This window comes from Danio rerio, chromosome 9, assembly GCF_049306965.1.
Source record: "Danio rerio strain Tuebingen ecotype United States chromosome 9, GRCz12tu, whole genome shotgun sequence".
Taxonomy (NCBI): domain Eukaryota; kingdom Metazoa; phylum Chordata; class Actinopteri; order Cypriniformes; family Danionidae; genus Danio; species Danio rerio.
Window position 1 is genome coordinate 41,272,727 of NC_133184.1, and position 17,313 is coordinate 41,290,039.

General features: G+C 34.3%; 1 protein-coding gene across 21 annotated transcripts in view; it reads right to left on the reverse strand.

Moving 5' to 3' along the window:
• Nucleotides 1-17,313, reverse strand: part of erbb4b (erb-b2 receptor tyrosine kinase 4b) — a 656,299-nt gene that overhangs the window by 267,256 nt on the left and 371,730 nt on the right. For 2 of the 21 annotated variants that reach the window (XM_073912989.1, XM_073912988.1), the window contains exon 1: nt 8,141-8,242. The exons of the other annotated variants lie outside the window; for them this stretch is intronic. The gene's annotated coding sequence lies outside the window, so the exon portion shown is untranslated. Of the gene's footprint in view, nt 1-8,140; nt 8,243-17,313 lie in introns of those variants that run through there. 21 annotated transcript variants of the gene reach the window in all.

Sequence of the window (17,313 nt, forward strand, 5' to 3'; positions counted from 1 at the left end):
TGTAATTGTCTATTGTGTTTCCCACAGATGCCAGTTTCTCCCATATAGAAACTTTTTACATTTTCAGATTTCCCAGGCAAAAAAAGTTATCATAGTTGGGTAAACTTAGTGTGAAGTGAATAGAAGAGTAGCACAAATATATATATATATATATATATATATATATATATATATATATATATATATATATATATATATATATATATATATATATATATATTGCTCAAATAATGAATGAAAAACCCCACAATAGAGTTTCCACGACTTTCAAAAAAAGGGTAAAAAATTGTGTAAGATTGACATCGGCAGTCATGTACAAAATCAAATTTACTGTCCCGGCCATAGACGCTGCATTAAAAACACCTTGCAAGAGCAATATTTAGTTGATATTTAGTTATATAGACAGTTAATAAAAGAAAGCTTTGTGTCCAGCTTTAATTAGGTGGGAGTGTCGAGTGGTGAAAGAGGGAAGGGTTTGCATTAAAAAGGGGGTTTCAGTATGTGCAAGCGCTGATTATCACAGGGGTAACACAAACACAGACACAGGGGAGGTAGGCAGTGACTATGTTTACATGATCATCAATCAGATTATTTGCCTTAATCTGAATAAGACAATAATATGATTAAGCTTTTTACATGGACTCTGTTTTGAATGTTGCTTTCATGATCCCGTTTTCCATGTTATAGCACACAGATTGATTAACGTCATCATGTCACCATGCTATCCACATTTCCTCCTGAGTTTCATGTAATTTATAGTGTTTCATTACTAATTTTGTTGACTTTAACTGCAGTTTGGCACTTTCACTTTTATTCAAGAACATTTCATTCATGCCACAGGTGACAAACAAGATATTAGAAGCGAGGAACCACTGGAAGAGTGTGGTTTTAATAGAATTTCACGCCGAACGGGAGAAAAAAAAAACTCTCGGTAGACGCAGAGACTTAGCAGGTGCAGAGAATAGAGTTAAACAGCTGTATAGACTATCCTGTCACAAAATGCGTCAAAAATCATACGCAGCAAAAATTGTACTCAACAATAATAGTTTGATAAAGGTGTTTACCTGTTTACACTCGGAGAGGAGCATTTACAGCAGATCTTTCAGTTTATCATATTGTAAAGATATTTACATACTCTAAACTTAGTAACTAAATAATTTAGACTAAGCTATGTCTTTAAAAACTGAAAGAGTTCTGATGATAATTCTAACTAACTTTGGCATCTGTATAAACATAAACAAAGAACACTGATCACACACTTACACACACCTTTTTTTTAAAAAAAAAAAGACTAGTGGAAATCCGTATTTCACCATTTCTAGATGTGAAAAGCTCTCTGGTAAAAAAAAAAGTTTCTTACAAACATATTTTTGCCAGGTGTTCCAGTGTAATCCATAGTCAAATGTGGGCCCAGACGCAGATGCGCTCATGTTGTGGAAAAATGGAAACAAAATCTTTATTGCGGCGCATTTATAAATGCAACACTGATGACCCATGTCTCTAAACAATTCTTCTTCTTCTACTTGTTTTAATTACCATTGGCAACACATTATGGTGTCTGAACACTGTAGCAGGTAAGCTATAGTCTCCGAAGCTATATCATGCATATTAATGGAGTTGCAATTCATTCACAAAAGAGCACGCTGATTGGTTTGAACCCAGCATTTTCTCATGAATTAATGATGAAAACTTAAAGACGTCATGTTGTACCGCCAGGTACAGACATCCAGTCTTCATGCTGGAATTTAAACAATGATCTCATTGCTGTGACGTAGCTTCAAAATTTATTTTTGAATTTGCACGAAATAATGCGAAACCAACCAATTTTCACTTTTTTTGTGAAATATATGTGTCCTAATAGTGCTTTTAGCAATCTCAAAAAATGTGTTTTGGTATTTTGTGACCCTTTAAAGGTTGATAATCAATCAGATGCCGATAAAGATACTTTATTGTTAAGAGATCAAACCAAATAGTCTTTACTTTGCCATTAAAATCACAGCACGGATTCTGTAAAAATCTGGAAAAGCAGCCATTTATCAAGTTTATCATTTAAGGTATGTGTGTTAGCAAATGAAACACTTGTTTACATAGAAAATGTACTCCACAGTCACAACTGTGAAGTGAATTCGCCTTGGGCCTTCCGTTCAAAAGCAGACCGAGAAAACAGCAGTGAACAAAGTCAAAAAAAAAGAAAGATATGGACAGATTTCCAGGCATTCTGTCTTTTCTCAGCAGTGGAGTGTCGGGCTAGAGGAAGTGTGCCTGCAAAAACAAAACCTCCTTTTCACTCCCCGAGACGTGCTCAGTGTTGAAATAAACTCCTGCAATCCACAAACAAGAGTGGAATGGGGAAAAAAAGACAGTGATGTGAAAGAAAGACGGACGCAGAGATGAACGGCAGGACTGCAGTCGAGTGGATCGTAGTCGGTCCTCTGTATATTTTAATGCATAATTAATACTCCACCTGTTCCAGTTCAGAGAAGACAACAGAAGGGTTGAGAACCAGAGAGAGCCGCTAGACAAAGAGAGACTGAGAGAGATATAAAAGACACAGTGTAAACATACAACGACACCGTGACCCTGTGTATACCATTATGCTAAACGGCGCTCATTTACATACATATAGATCTTGTGTCTTTTAGATGGGTGGGCGGAGACATGTATAAAGGTTTCAGGGTTTGGATCACTGCGTGTCCTTATACGCTAATAAATCAGAAAAAAACATTTCTATATTAGTTTTATAATTAGGATATATTTATCATTATGCAAATACTCATTCTGATTATTCTAATTATTTATTAGCAACATTGGTAACATTATTCTCTGAGATCTTTGAATCTTGATTTAGGTGACACTTTGTATAATTATGCTATAAGATGATAAGTTGGTGCCCAAATAGTTTTTCAAGTAATCATAGATTTATTTATTTCATTTGTATTTTTAGGGACTGAGCACCGGGGGTGTGTAGGCCCTATTGGAATTGCTTCTTCTTCTTCTTCTTCTCTAGAATGAATCACATTTTTGAGGGTCTAAACATGCTTAAAACTCATGAAACTTTGCACACATGGCAGAAGTGTTGAACATTTACGTTTGATAGAGGTTTCAAAAGTGGGTGTGGCAAAATGACTTGACAGCGCCACCAATGCATGTTTGACGGAGTGGCCCCAGAACTATGTTTTCACACATACGAAAGCAAAATCCGAAACCAATCAGGAAGTTAGATATGTTTAATTTCCTTAAAAAAAATAAATAAATAAATAAATAAAATTAAAGTGTAATTTTTGCAATTTCCATGCGTTGCATTTAAACAAACTCCTAGGGATTATTTCAGATCAACACCAAAATTGGGCGTTGTAATCTAAAGGCCTTGGTGATGTTAAACTGCAAAGATCTAGAGTTTTCTCAAAAGGCGTGTCTGTGGCGGCCTCACAAATTCAGTGTATCGCCATGGAAGAGGAAGTACTTGTCGCACAATGTCTGATCTGCCTGACAGTTCACAGGTTCAATAAGATTCATCGTCTAAAGACATCTACATGTAATATTGAATCAAAGTCATAGTGCCACCTAACACCACCAATTTTCTCAGGTTTTTTTTATATAGACAGTTGAAGTCAAAATATTAAACCCTGTGAATTATTAGCCACTGTTTATTTTATTTTTTTTTCCAATTTCTGTTTAAAGGAGACAATATTTCTAAACATAATAGTTTTAATAACTAATTTCTAACTGAATTATTTTATCTTTGCCATAATGACAGTAAATAATATTTGACTAAATACTTTTCAAGACACTTTTATACAGGTAAAAGTGACATTTCAAGGCTTAACTAGGTTAATTAGGCAGGTTAGGGCAAGTTATTGTATAATGATGGTTTGTTCAGCAGACTATCAGAAAAAAATCATAGCTTAAAGGGGCTAATAATTTTGACTTTAAAATCATTAAAAAAAAAAAAAAAAATGCATTTATTCTAACTGACATATAACAAATCAGACTTTCTCCAGAAGAAAAAATGTATCAGACATAATGTGAACATTATCTTGCTCTGTTAAACATAATTCGGGAAATATTTAAAAAAGAAAAAAAAAATCAAAGGGTGGCTAATAAATCTGACTAAATAATAATAATTCAACGGTATATCAGCTTAAATTATTAATGTCCACTGTTCACTGTCATACTAAGGCCACTAAGCAGTGAGCCCCGGTACGAGGTTCCTTTTCAACGCTGCTTGCAGCTTTAATTTTATTTATATTTGCATGACTTTTTTGTAGTGTTTTTCATTGGAAAAGTAGCATTCCTTTAAAAAAAAGTCCAAAAAATTTCAAACTCATTTAAAATAAAAAGAACATCAAACACCTCATATAAAGTTGAGCTCTAGCTTTTGACGATGAAGACTATTTATTAAAACAGACAAACACAGTGGGTCTCTTTCATTAGGCATTTGAACACACACGTCTGCAAATGGACATTTTTACAAAACAAATCAGATTCACCAACATATTAAATATATATTCGAATTTGACATAAAAATGTTGTATCAAATGTAATCCAGAACGAACATACGCTGGGCAGCTTTATAAATGTGTTATATTGCATATTAACTCTGCAGAGAGTAAACCACATGGATGGAATAAAAGTATGCGTTACCCATGAATAAACCCTTTATTTGGTGATGTGTAGGCAGGTTTATGAAAATGTCTTTTGAAAAGTCTTTTGCATGTGGATTTTCTAGTTGCACAAATATATCTGTAGAAATAGCCAACAATACATTGTCTGATTCAAATAGATTGTTTTTTATTCCTAAACTCATTAGAATATTCATTCATTCATTCATTCATTCATTCATTCATTCATTCATTCATTCATTCATTCATTCATTTTTTAATTTATTTATTTATTTATTTATTTATTTATTTATTTATTTATTTATTTATTTATTTATTTAATCACATTATATTATATTATTTGATTTGATTCAATTTAATTTAACATGATTATTTAATTTAGCATGATAACTTATCCCATCCCTAAATATGTGCTAATCTACACAATTACAAAACTCGTTTTTCGGACCCAAACTTACATCCTGTTTCTAAAAAAACATATTTTATTATTTAAAACAAATAATAAAATAATACAATACATATTTTTATTACATGTAAATATTACTAAACAACTGGAACAGCTACATGGAATAAGAAACAGAATTCCTACTGAATACAGAAAAAAATAAGATCAATGTTTTAGAGTTGCAATCCTGAAACTTTTTCAATCCAGCTTCCTTCATCCTTCATCTCACTCTCTTGTGTTTACTTCAAATAGTGACACTTGAAATAAATAAGACTCATATTGACATTTTGATCTCACAAAGACGTGTCTGATGCGTTTAATCTCACCCTTCAACCAAAAAAATAGAAGGACGTTCTATCTCCGACAAAAGTACAATCAAAGAGGCACCAATCCTTTTTCACGTTTCCTCACCAAAACACTATTAAGCTACATAAATGAAGAATCACAAACATACACAAGCTCTTGAGTTCGATTAAACCAATTAACTTCCTACATTTGACTTCAGTGTGGATCTCTCTGTCAGTGGAGAACACAGAGCATGTCGTCTGTCTAATCTGTGTGGACTGACGGAGACGCCAGACTTTCACTGTGACAGGAATTGTGAATGAGAGGCGCAGCGCAGAGCTCGGCTTGATTCTCATTGGTTTAGACAGTGCGACAGACTCATGTCAGGCTCACTGATAAGCAAAGCCTGCAGGATATGTTGATTACCACAAAACATTCTGTGACAGCAAATATTTGAAACTCAGAAACTGACAGAGAGCGAGGTGTTCCCTGTAATTTCATAGTTCTTGTTAAGGAAATAGAGTGCTTCGTTTTGGAATATTGTCTCACTGTTTGTGGAGATAAACATACGGTGACTGTTTATATATTTGTAAGGCCCACATATTTGAGGTGCCTTGCTTTATACTGTAACACAACAGATGGTAGCAAACAATAAAGCATCATCTCACAATAGGTAAAGATAAAGCTATTTTTACTCTGGTGCTTTCCAGCAGGCACAAGAAGTCAACATGACATCAGATTGACAATGTACCCCAGCATCAGGGGACGTTGCATCTTGTTTGGTAATGAAAATTGGGTCGACATCAGAACCCAGCGTCAGGCCGTCATCAATGTCTAATACCGAGTATAAAATAAATCAAACATCAACGTCTAATGATGTTGCAGCTTGAGGTTGTTTGAATGTTACCACTATGACGTCTATCAGATGTTGGACTTTGGTTGTCATACCTGATGTCAGTATTTGATGACAATATGACGTTGGTTTAAGATGTTGGTTCGACGTTGGATTTCTGTCACTTTCGAACACAACGTAAAATCAACCAAATATCAACGTTATTTGACGACATTAATGAAGGTTAAATAACTTTGTCCTTAAATGCTGATTTTGGTAAAGAGGAACTGGCTGGCTACACATTCACCTGACATCAGAAGCTAAATCTAAGCTAATATTAACATCTTATAATGTTGTGTGCCTGCTGGGTTCCTACAAACGGTTGATGGAAACCACTAAAAAGATATTCAAACAATGGCAAAAGGTGAATTTTATGATACAAATGTTGTTTTTTATTTCTTATTCATGATACAAATGTTGTTTCCATTTTTCTTATTTCACCAATTAATAAATGATACTATTAAGGGGTCTTGGAATGTCTGAGATGTGAATCTAATCTAATGACTCTTATTTGATTCTGAATTGGCTTTTTAGTGCAAACAAAGCACTTGAGAGAAACTGATTTTATAATGTGAGAAGAAAAAGGCTGGACACAAATGAGATTTATGTAACAAAACCATGTAAAAAAAACATCACTTGCAGATGGCAATGGTCAGTTACAGACTGGATGGATGGATGGATGGATGGATGGATGGATGGATGGATGGATGGACAGAATAAATAAAAATTAGACTGTTAAACGTTTCAATGTTCTGATTAATAGCTTTCAAAAGGGTGAATTTGTGGAATGAAAAGGTTCAGAGGGTGTTCATATTTCTTCATGGAACCATCGATGAAACTACATTTAAAATATATATTTTATACATATTGAAAAGCACTTGTCAAAAAGCACTTAAATGCTTAAAATGGTTATATGGTTCTAAATTGAGATTTAAACTGTCTAAAGTCTAATCAAACTAAAATAAACAACTAAATGAGACTCTTTATAGTGTTTTTGTGCAGTGTGTTGCAACTGACTAAACACCAAGTTAAACCATAGCCAATGAAGAGAGTCGTAGTGATGTTGATCAATTACTGTCATTCTTCTTATTAGCATTTGTGGTAGGGATGGCTGAGGTTAAACAGATATTTTGACACAGTGTCGAGATCCTGAAGCACAAGTGTTTTGAAACACTGCACCGAAGCATGATCGAAACACCCAGGTCATGTGACTAATGTGATTTAAAACACCCAGGTAACATGACTAAAGCATTTCAAAACACCAGATCACGTGATTAAAGTGTTTCGAAACACCAAGTCACGTGACTGAAGCGATTCAAAGAAACAATCATTTCAGTGTTTAAAAGTGTTTAAAGACCTGTGTAATCTGCGTTTAACTGACAGGTGTGTGCACAGAGTAACTGTGCTGCAAGTGGCCCGAGTTCGAATCCCAACTTGTACAAATATTCTGAAATTATGACTCGATGTATGTTAATAATGTTATTTTTTATGACCAAAACAAGACACATGTATTCACAAAGTGTTCATTCACTTGTCAGACCGATGATAAAACAAAACACGTTACCAGAACAGAGCATTCAAAAACTAACATCCATAACTGTGTCACACTGGATTTGAACACATTATCTCTGCATGCTAGTCAGAAACTCTCACCACTTCACTAAATCAATTGAAAACTCAGCTTAACTGTTTTTTTTTTTTTTTTTTTGCTAAAGCTGTTGCAGAGCATTATATACACATCAAATAAATACCACTAGCTGATGCTGTAGGGACGGGTTTTGAAACATTTTGAAGCTTAGACACATTTGCTTCCACTGTTTCAGTGTTTCACGAAGCCTCACTTTGCCCACCACTACAAATTATTTGTAACATGTCTAATAAAAAGCATAAACTCACGACATTGCCTCTACGATGAATTTAAGTGAATCCTTTAGATCGCCCAAGAGAGCACATGTCTGATATTGCTTTCACACAGAGCCAGGAACACTAACAGGAAGTGATTAAACAGGAAGTATCTTATTACATAAAATAAAAGTACTCCATTTACAAATGAAGTAGATTGATAAAATGACAATTATGAATTTTCACATTTTAACAAATGGAATATATATTAAACAATATTTAAAGAAGATATTTTAAAGTGATACACATTCAAGGGCAACAAGCTCTTAGCTCTATAAGCTAGTAATTTGCTACTTACAGAGAGTAGGTAATAGTTGGCTTAAGATGTTAAGAAGTGTGTAAGATTAAGGATTTTAAGATCATACTTACAAATACACAGCCAACATAATTATGACAAGCAGGTAATTAGTCAGTGGTTAATTTTGTAAATTATTGCTTAAACTGAAATGTTAGCTTAATGTTTTAGTATACTAATGCCTCTATCTTTTCACCATTTTTAACTACTTTCATATCATACCTAAACTTAACACCTACCTACTCTGTAAAACCCAAAAAGTTAAGGTAACTCAAACCGTTTTAGGAAACCGATTGCAACAAACCATTTAAGTTCAAAAACTAATCCTAATGAATGCTGTCAACTGAATCAATTTCAGTAAACGAAGCAATTTGAGCAGTAAAAATTCAATAAATGAAGAGAACTCAAATCAACTGGGTACTGTAAAACCCAATAAGTTAAGGCAACTCAAACGGTTTGAGGAAACCGATTGCTACTAATCATTTGAGATAAAAAAATAAAAATATAAATAAAAAAATAATTTATATTAGTACTGTGAACTTACTCTATTTAAGCTTAAAGAAATTAGGTATTTAATTAACCCATTACCTTCAACACAGAGTTTACAACTCTTTTCAAATGAGTAGAATCAACTTTTAGTTAATTTTGAGTTAACTACACTCATTTCATTTGATAAAGTTGACAGTGGGTTTTACAGTGTACTTAAACTAGCAGAAATTTTACTGAGGTAAAATTCATATTAAATAGTTAATCACTATTGAGAATTGTTCTACAAACTACAAAAAGTGTTTTGCATGCATGTTTACTTTAAAACAAATGGATGGATGGATGACTGGGTGAATGAAGGAATGAATGAATGAATATATAAATATATACATAAATAATAAAAAAATGGGCTCTTCATAAATCATAAAGTTACATAGTTACTCTCCTGTAAGCAAATCATTGTTTCTAAAAGCTAGATGTGTCCAAATAAATAAGCTGATGTAATATACATTACAAGCACATGTGACTATATTGAAATGCAGTATCAGTAAATACCAAAAAAAAAAAAAAAAAAAAAAATATATATATATATATATATATATATATATATATATATATATATATATATATATATATATATATATATATATATATATATATATATATATTTTTTTTTTTTTTTTTTTTTTGGTATTTACTGATACTGCATTTCAATATAGTCACATGTGCTTGTAATGTATATTACATCACAAGCACCTTAACTGGGATATAGAATATGTATATTTCTCATATCTTACAGATACGGATGATTACACACTATAAGAAACAACCAAATTGTTGTAAAACACCATTCTTATGGTTTAATAGCTATACATCCAGCAAGATCAACCTGTCATTTTCGAGAGGGGAGAGGATGAGATGTTATGAAGGTGGAGTGAGCTGTAGTTCAGAGCTGACAGCACTATAAACACTTCCTTTAGAGAATTCTCCTGTTGCCATAGACTCACACAGAGTTAGACCACAGGAGCAGACAAACGCCCACTGCTAAAATGATGTCACTGATCATTAATGGAGCTTGGGGCTTTGTTTTAGCAAACATGCTTTTTCAAACCATCTGGCTCAGCGCAGTGTTGATGCTCCAATGTGACATCTTTATATTTCATTGCCTGAAATATGTTTAGGAAACATATCTCGCTCAGCAGTGCTCCATCTGCACACAGACGCTGTTTTGGGATATAGAATACGGTTTTCCAGATGTACCGATGCATTATGTAAAAATGAAATAAATATGTTTAACACACCGTGAAAGTTTTCATATGTATTACACTTTACAAGTGCGAAAAAAATACTTTGATATCAACCCAGGCTCATTTTGGATACGTACCCAGGTCTACATTTCTGGGGACAGCAAAATACATAACCGGAGGTACGTCTGCTCACAGTTTTTGTTTTTGCAAATCCACCAGAGGCCGCTGTGTATGCTTTTTGATGATATTAAATTTCTCTCACACTTTCTGGCTGTCAACTGACTGACCGACCAACTGACCCATGAAGCCTGGTCCCTAAACCCAACTGATAGTGTTTTCAAAAGCAATTGGAGGGAAAAAAAAGAAAATCAGTTGCTGCCAAGTGATTTCACCACATTTTCAGCCTGTTGTTATTTTATGTATTTGCTTTTGTTTCACCTGGTTTCTGGAACTGTTCTTCGGTGGACTCAAACCTGTCAACACGATCAACTCAGCTCAGCACCCCAAGGTCATCAGCTTACACGGTAAGCTACTGGGCAAACTGGTAACACCGAAAAAGCCATCCATACAGACGTAAGTGGTCAGCTGGTAGCGCAAGAAAAAACAGAAGCCATCTACTGTGTCATACCACCCAGTAATGTCAATTTTCAAGATAAAACACAACCAGACATACCACTGGCTACAAAATTTGCACTCTCCAGAAATATAGACGAAGTATCTAGTATGAGAGGTATGCATCCACAATGAGCCTGTGTTAGTTGATACAGAATCTCGTGGCAAAAAATCTGGAATATATTGCCTACTATAGGGTATGTTTTGTCGTAACTTTCAGAAACACATCTTTCTTGTACATGTCCAAGAAGCTTGTTTCACAAATTACCTTTGGCAAATAAATAAATAAAAATAAAACCTCTTTATTAAATCCAACAGTGTTAAATAAAAACAAAGTTAAATAAAAACATTGGAGAAAATTTGCACAATTTGCATGGAAAATTTGTTTTTCAATGAACCTGTATTGTTTAGAACACTGTTTCAATAAAAAAGGAAGAAAAATAAAATCAATAAAAAAGACAAAGACTTCAATGTCTGCTTTGACTCATACTTAAGAAACACACCACAGCATAGTGTCAAGAAATATCCTTCTACTGAATTATCCTTAAAGAATGGCCCCAAACATGAAAATATAAACTTATTTGTTTACAGTAATGAATCTTGTAAGTGATTCAAAAACAAGATGTTCAAGCTACTATTCACACACAAACTTTTGTAAACACAAGGGACAATCTAGCTAACTTAAGTTCACAAACAAATAACTTACATAAGCATAATTTATTTTAAGGGAATCAAAACATACTATGACCCCTTAGAACGACCCAGAATGAATGACTCACCATAAACATACAAGATGGCCCCATGTAGCTCAATTTATAAAAAAATGACTCTTGTTAAATAACTCCTGTTATTTTAAGTAAATCTCTAATGGCCTTCTTAAGTGCACTTGTGGTCTTCTGAATGTACTGTACAATGCTCACAGTGTGCACCTGTCTGGTATGTCCATGAGACTGTAGGGTGTCCCATTCATCGTTTAAATATGAGGCACTTCCTATATTATTTTACAGCATTATCAGAGAGTATCAATTTGAAATTTAAGTACAATGAACAACTTAAAATATGACTAAAACCCAGACTGAGATGTACATACACATGCCAGTCTAATGATGTTGATTGTTTAGGAACACAACAACACAATTGGTTTAAACAATTGGTTCAAAAACGTCTGTATTATTATGTTTTTTGGACTACAATTCAGCCTAATATTTAGAAAACGGAAAAGTAAGTGTTCACATGCATGCCCTTACCTGATTGTGTTTAATAAGCTGGCAAGGCACGTGATCATGCAAATGCTTAAACTCACTTTCTCCTATCAAAGAAAGTTTATAAATTGCTGAATCTGATTGTCTAAGCTTGGTGTTGTTATGCTTATCAGCGATCTAGCGGCTGCAGATTGCTAATGGACTACAAATGCGCCATTACACAAACTACAACTCCGTCAAGTATTTCGTACACACTGGTTCCTGTTTTACTTAAATTACACACTCACACACACAGCCGGAGGATCATTACGGACTAAATTAAATGGACTTTAAATACAGCGCGCACACACACACACTTGGCTGAGTCTTGTTTACCCGTTTGTGAACATGACGAAGGGTTTTCCTTGCCTTGCCGGGTTAGATCCTAACTTCGTTGTTGTTGTTTTTTTTTCCTTTCTGCTGCCTGCCTTTCGACCATCCGCCTGTTTAATGACTCTGGACTGCCTGTGTACAGCTTTTCCCCTGTGTTGACCGTTGCTTGTCAAACCATTCTTCTAATAAACATTCATTTGGATTCACACCTCGTTGTCAGTGTCCCTTCACACAACAGATATGCATAAATAAAAGGGGGGCAGCACGGTGGCGCAGTGGGTTGCACAATCGCCTCACAGCAAGAAGGTCGCTGGTTCCAGCCCTGGCTGGGTCAGCTGGCATTTTGTGTGGAGTTTGCACGTTCTCCCTGTGTTTGCATGGGTTTCCTTCAGGTGCTCCAGTTTCTCCCACAGTGTATGTGAGTGTGTGCAAGTGTGTGGGTGTTTTCCTGATTAATAAAGGGACTAAGCTGATAAGAAAATTAATGAATGAATGATATATGATAGGAATGCATCATTATTATGAATTTAAGTGCATGCAGACAGGGCAAAGATTTTGAGGTTCAGAGCAAGTATATGTAGTGGATGCTTTCTATACTTAAATGATTATAAATCCATATAGTCATCTTGCTCAGAAGTAGAAAAGCTACAGCTTAAAATATTGCACCTTGAGCAGAGTAAATAAGCTATGAACAAACACATTACTACAGAATACCACTATTTAATAAATTAATGAATTGATGAATGAACAAACGAATGAGCAATCAAATGAACCAATAAACAAATGAAATACAGGAAGCAATATAATAAATTATTGCAAAAGTACTAATACAAAAGTTTGGATTCACACTTTCTTAATAATAACTTAATAATATTAGCTTAATAATAACTTTAAAAGGGTGATTTTTTTTTGGAATGTAAAGTTCAAACGGTATTAAAGTTTTTTTTTTTTCATAGAATCATCTATAACCATTAAAAAAGTTATGAGTTCAAGAAAACTATATTTCTACTCAAGGATAGTGTCAGGTTCTGTGTTGTTGTGTTCCATGTGCTTAAGTTTTGGTTGTGATTCATTTGTTCATTTTTCCCGCCTGTTGTTTGTTTCATGAGTTTCACCTGCGTCTCTGCCCTGTATATAATCAGTTTAATCATGTCCCTTGTGTATACATATCCCTGAGTTTGTTTAGTTCCTCTTCCGGTATTATATTGTCTACAACCCTTGGTTACTATGTGTGTCTATGTTCCAGTGTCTCTAGTGAGTGCTTTGTAAATACATTTGTGTCTTATGGTAACACCTGTGATCCAGTGCATCACTTAATAGAGAGAAAACATGTCAGATGGATTAAGGATCATTTTTCTCATTGTGTCCAATTCTGTCCCACTTTACAAACAAGTTGCTTGTAAGGTGTTTTTATTTCCTAAGAAGCACTCCCACCATTAAAATAAGATTCTAAAAAGTAGTAGTATTTGTTTTGTTTTTTTACTAAGATGCCAAAGGTGTGAGAAAACCCATCTCTGATTGAGTAGGTGGTCCCTTCAGATCATACAAACTCTTTAATCTCACACTCGGAGGGGGTCGGAAAGTGTGGGCGCTCTTACAGGTACACCACATTCAAAGATGGAGGGATTGTGTGTTAAACGCCTTGATTACTGCGAGAGAAAGAAAAACTGTCACTCTGCTGGAAGTCTGTCTTTTATCCTGTTTCCTCCACTTTCCACCTTTTCCCTGTGGACCAAAGATCACAACAGCAGAACCGCTGTGACACTAAATACGGCACTCTCATCTGCTCTCCAGAGATGTTTGTGTGCGTGTCGATTTATTGTGATTCGCTGCTGGGAGATAACTCCTAAAAACAGAGTGTCTCCTCTGATGTCTTAATATAATCATTCATCTGTTTGCTTTATCTGCAACTAATAAAAGTGTTCACGCACAGAGACTTCAGCACCCCACAATGAACTATGCTTCAGTTCCTTTGGTATTGATTGGGTTCAACAGTAATTAAAGAACGATAGCCATCTCCTCCTGCTGACTCTACCCTTGATACAGATCACTTCCTTGAGCTCTTTTTTTATTTCTCTGACTCTTAACAATTGATCACATCTGCCAGTGAAACCCTCTATGAAGGAACAGTTGAAAAAAAAAAAGAAATACATGTTTGCTCTTTGTTTTATTAATTTGTTTTATATCTGAAAGCTGTTCCCACCTTGTCTTATTCTTTATTTCTTCCACAAAGCAAAATAAAAAACATGCTACTCTAGGTAGAATGTTTGATCTTTTGTTGATGAATATGGATGAGAGTTAAAGAAAAAGTTCACCTTAAAATGAAATTGTAATGCTCCACACAATCAATTTGTGTCGGGACAACATGAAACAATTAAGTTAACTTATAAATGTGTGTGTGTGTGTGTGTGTGTGTGTGTGTGTGTGTGTGTGTGTGTGTGTGTGTGTGTGTGTGTGTGTGTGTTCCAAGGTTATTATAGTTATTGAAAGCAAACGAAAAAATGAAAACTAGAATTAAAATAAACTTTTTCGTTAACTAAGATAAGAATAAAGAACTAACTGAAACTGTATTGTGTATATACAAAACAAACTTTAACTAAAATTAAAACAATAACGTCCTTCGTTTTCGTCTATGTAAATAATAAATAAGCCTTTTAGAAACCAATCTATTTACTTTGCGATTTAAAGTTTTGAACCATATAGTACATCAGAGTCGGTAATCCTGATGCCGTTGGCCTGATCAAGATGGTTCTCATCCAGTCAGTCGCGCCACATAAAACAACTGAACACTTATAAGTGAACCAGTTGAACTAGTCCACCAAGTCGAAATGAATCGTATAAAACGATTTGCTTTTCCAGTAAGCACTTATCTATAAACGACTTACTTGTTAACATGTCTGATGCCCCCTCTGACTCAAAATAAACCAGTATACGAAGTTATTCAGATGCTAGAACAGTACAACGATATCGGATTTGAGAATGGGTGAACTCATAATAATGCTCAAGTGTGGTTCAGTGAACCAAACGCAAACAGTAAATGACAGCCTGCTGTGACTGAACCAAACTGAAGGCTGTGAATCTGAATAAGAAAATCTGGCAAATTTACTTTTTTTTTTAAAAATCATGCTTCAGTTGGGTTGAAAAACTTAATTGTAAGAAACTTTTCAGATCATGGTGAAGTTTTACTGACTGAAACTATGATTGCTGACTACATATTTTTGATATAATGATAAAATAAAACTAGTACTGAAACTTTTAAAAACTTAACAAAAACGTAATTTTAAAATATAAAACATAATAACAACTAGTAAATGTACCTCTAAAAACGTAGAGTACCTTACTTAAAAAGTAAAACTAACTGAAACAAAAACAAAAAGTCAAAACAAAATAAAAAAATAAAACTAATGAAAAATCCTATAACCTTGGTGTATTCATCAAGTGTTTCCAAACTTTTATTAAGTTCTTTTTTTTTTTATACGGATCCTAAAATAAGATATTTTGAAGAAAGTTGGAAACTGGTAACTACTGACTTCTATAGTCAAAAAATAAATAAATAAATACTATGAAAGTTAATGGTTACCGGATTCCAGCTTTCTTCAAAACATCTTAAACAAAACCTAACAAAAGTCTTGTCACCTATCCAAGTTTTGGAACAACAAATAATGACTTGACTTCTAATTTAACATTTGGTATCAGAAGTGGCTTATATGAAAGACAAAGGCCTGATGATCATCCCTTGATTTTTAATTATTCAATTAGGACAGTAAGGTCTGACTTTGCTGAGACAAAAGTCTTGTCACTTAACAGAAATAATGTCCACTATAGAATAAAGTCATGGAGCTGTGAAACAAGCATTAGTATTGTGTATGAGCCTGGGCGACTGCATCCATACATCTCTGAAATTACTCAAATAACTTATTAATAAAGTCATCTGGAATGACAAAGAAAGCATTCTTGCAGGACTCCCAGACTTCATCCAGATTATTTTGATTCATCTTCAATGCCGCCTCCATCTTAACCCAGACATGGTCATTAATGTTCATCTTTGGTGACTGGGCATGCCAATCTTGGAGCACCTTGACCTTCTTTGCTTTCAGGAACTTTGATGTTAAGACTGAAGTATGAGAAGGAGTGCTATAATGCTGAAGAATTTGCCCTCTCCTGTGGTTTGAAATGTAATGAGCAGCACAAATATCTTGATACCTCAGGCTGTTGATGTTGCCATCCACTCTGGAGATCATCTCATATGCCCCATACTGAATGCAACCCTAAACCATGATTTTTTTTCTTCACCAACTTGACTGATTTCTATGAAAATCTTATGTCCATGCGGGTTTCAATTGGTCCTTTGCAGTATTTGTGATGATTGGGATGCAGTTCAACAGATAATTCATTGGATAAAATCTACCTTCTGCCACTTTTCCAAATGATCGAGTTATTATGTGTTGGTCTAATGACTGGGATTGACGACAAGACTTTTGTCAGGTAGGCTCAGCAGTTGAACGAAACTCATACAAGTTCAAAAAGTGAAAGATGAGTAAACAATATGATCATTTTCAGTTTTGAATCTAAAGCATGTTCTTAAAGTCAATACAGCTTAGATTGAATAAATAAATAATCTGCATTATTCATATCAGGTCAGTAGTTGCCAATTATTATTTAGTATCTTAGTATGTATTTTTGTCAAGTACTCACAGCATGCAAGTCATCAAATTTACTGACAAATACAGGTCATACATGTAACATGCCAGTTTTTACAACACACCAAATATTCTACTTTATATTGCCATCGTCTTAGTATTCGATAATCTGCAGTTCTGCTGAAGCACAGAAACCCATGACTGCATAAACGCAAGAATAGCATGATAGTATCCTGTAACATAGCCAGTGCTTAATGTCTTCCGTCAAACAAAGTCAGTGTAAATTGAATGTCTACCATAAAGACTAAGTGCT